Source organism: Lissotriton vulgaris, chromosome 2_1 (assembly GCF_964263255.1).
Source record: "Lissotriton vulgaris chromosome 2_1, aLisVul1.2, whole genome shotgun sequence".
Lineage (NCBI taxonomy): Eukaryota > Metazoa > Chordata > Amphibia > Caudata > Salamandridae > Lissotriton > Lissotriton vulgaris.
In genome coordinates, this window is record NC_141687.1 from 1,739,608,781 (window position 1) to 1,739,611,802 (window position 3,022).

Sequence of the window (3,022 nt, forward strand, 5' to 3'; positions counted from 1 at the left end):
AGGCAGAAAAGTGCATTTAGCAGAGATCTTCCACCATATATGTACTGTATACTTAATAAACTTAAATCGGACATGCTTAAAGTAGTTAGGATCCCCAAGTCTATACAAAAACAAACTAGAATCTGAAACTAGCCCAATATGAAATAAACAGTTGGATCAGAATTATCAACAGTAAAAAGATTACAGAGATATCCAGCGAATGCTGACCAAAAGTAGAGTTTAAAGTCAGGGAGGAGAAACCACCCTTTGTTGTACACAAGGTCAATAAACCATATTGCATGTATAGCCTGCTGGTATCCTCAGAGAAAGCTGCCAATTATTCTATCAAGCTTTTTTTTTAAGGAGTTTGGAAACCTTAGAGGAATTGCACAAAATAGCTGTAAGAATTTAGGTGAGGCATTCATTTTTATAATGTAATATCTGCCTAATATAGAAATAGGAAGCATATTCCACACCCTAAAGACCCGATTATGATATTGCTTGTACGAACATCCGACCAGCATCGTTGCGTTAAAAGGACCAGCAGACAGGTTGCCGGAGGTCCAGAAGGCCAAATTAGGATCTGACCGCCTCCATGCGTCTTTGCATTGAGGCTTGTGCTGCGACCTAGAAAAGGGCCACAGCACAGGCCGCAATGCCATAGGCATGTTTTTAAACATTCCCGTACCAATGTTTGTGGGGGCACCACAGATGACCCCAGGCCTCTAGCGAAGGGCACTGAAGGAACGGGGACCCTGCTAGGGCCCTTCAAAGTCCCTGTTCATGGCAGTCTGACTGCCATAGAAAGGCAGAGAGAAAGGGGCGTCTTAATCCCTACGGCAGTGTCTGAGCAGGCATCAACCTCATTGTAGGGATTACATAGGCGGACCCTGTCGAAACAGCCGCAGTCATTCCCTCTACCCATGCGGTCGGAACGACAGCATCATAATGCGGAGATATGACCGCTGCTTCAGATGCTGGTGGGACCGGCACGTCCCACCAACATCATTACGAGGAAAAAAGTCTCCTTTGCACAGATAATAGAAGTGGCTAATATTTCAACTTGATGATCTGAGCCACCTTTGGAGTCAGCTGGATGCGGAGATATACAGCTGTTGAGCAGACCGCTGGTATCAAAACTGCAGGTTCAGAAGTTAAGGAGCACTTATGTTTTAGTCGTATTAAGCTTATAGCCAGAAAATGCACCAAAGTTGCCAGTTTCATTGATGACGAAGTCGAGAGCTACAGATGGATTAGAGGAAAAATGTTAACGTCATCAGCGTATGCAGTGATTTTGAGATAACATTGATAACAGGCTGGATATAGTAATTAAAATGCAAGGAGCGCAAATATGGCTCCATGTCTAGGGCAAATAACAGCGGGATAGGGAGCACACCTGGCCGGTGCCACAATAAAGCCAAAAAGGAGTAAAAGAAATCCCAGCATATGCTAACTTGGCATTGTTTTTTTTAATATAGAGACTGTGAATTTTTTTTTTAAGTGCTCCCTGATGTCAAAAGTGGTCATAGTTGCCCAAAGAGATAGCCAGTTTATGCAGTCAAACCCTTTCTCAGCAACTAAAAGTATTATACTGATGATAACCATGCCAGATTTTAATGCTACATCAAGTGCGGTCACAACAGTATTAACGTGACAGGTTGTGTCCCCCCCAGGTATAAAACCATGTTGCTTTTGTGAAACAAGACTGGCCATTGGAGGAGCAAGGCAGACTGCTAAAATCTTTGCGAATATCTTTGTGTCAGCATTTACAAGGATTATCAGACGATATCAACCACGGTATTCCGGTGGTTTGGCTTTCTTTAAAAACATAACACTATTTGTCATATTTTAAGAACCGGGCACTTCCCCACTAGCATCAATAGATTGACTAAAACTAATAAATGGAAGGGTGATAATATCCTTAAAAGATTTGTAAAACTCCAAACGTATAGAATCTGCTCCTGCCGCCGTACCCGAGAGAGGAATAGCCTAGGCGATCATGATTTCACCAGAAGTGATAGCTGCCTGGAGAGCAAAAGCATAGGTCTCATCTAAGACAGGCAACCGACAGCCCTGAAGATATCGCCCCAACCCTGATGCATCAAAAGTAGCAGGCCAATTGTAAAGGTCATGATAAAAAGCAAAAAATTGTTCCACAATTGCAAGTGGGTGAGTATAAATCTGCCCATCCTTCCCTTTAATTGAGCAAATAAGATTCTTAGACCTTCTATCCGAGATTTGATGCACTAGCACGCACCCAGCCTGCTTTCCATACACATAATGAAGAGCCCAATTTTTACTAAAGCTGGACTCTAAATTGACCACTTTTTGTTAGACCTAGCATCCTTGGCGTGGGTCTCCTTACATTCATTTCCCTAGGCCTCCCACATGCATGACCCACTCTTCAGGCTAGACGCCCCCTTGCCCCAACAGTAGCCCCGTGCGAGGCCCCCCTAATGTAATCCTGGCCTCTGTCCTCACAGATCCCCCATGACCCCGGAGAAATAATAGAAACCCCAGCGTAGCACCCCTGATCCACCAGATTCATGAAGCCTAGTTATAGAGCAGAACGATAGAAGGCTTAGTATAGAAATCACCATTTCCCTAAGACCCCTGACTCCGTAGCCCACCATGCAGGGCCCCGAACCAAGGGAAACCTGGACGCAAAACGCACCATGCCAGGCTGAGGGTAGCAAGCCTCTCCCAAGTGAGGGGGGTGGAGTAGTTTTGATCACACATCCTGCCTCCCCCAGGGATGGCCCGCTTCCCGACGGTCGCCTGGAAACCCTGCGGCAAGACTTTAAAGGATCGAGGTGCCAGCTGGAAGGAAACCCCGACAATCAGCCCCGGGGCACCAGGGAACTGCCTGGGAGGGCGCAGGACTTCAAAGAGAAAGGGACTATAACTGGCGGCCCTTTCTGCTACAGGGGTTGTCGTTTTTCTGTCCAAGAGAGCCCTGCCCACCTGCTCGCGGCTCGTCCAACTTGGAGGCTAAGTACGCTTCATCCCTGGCACCCGAAGAGCCCTGCTGGCACTGTCGCGG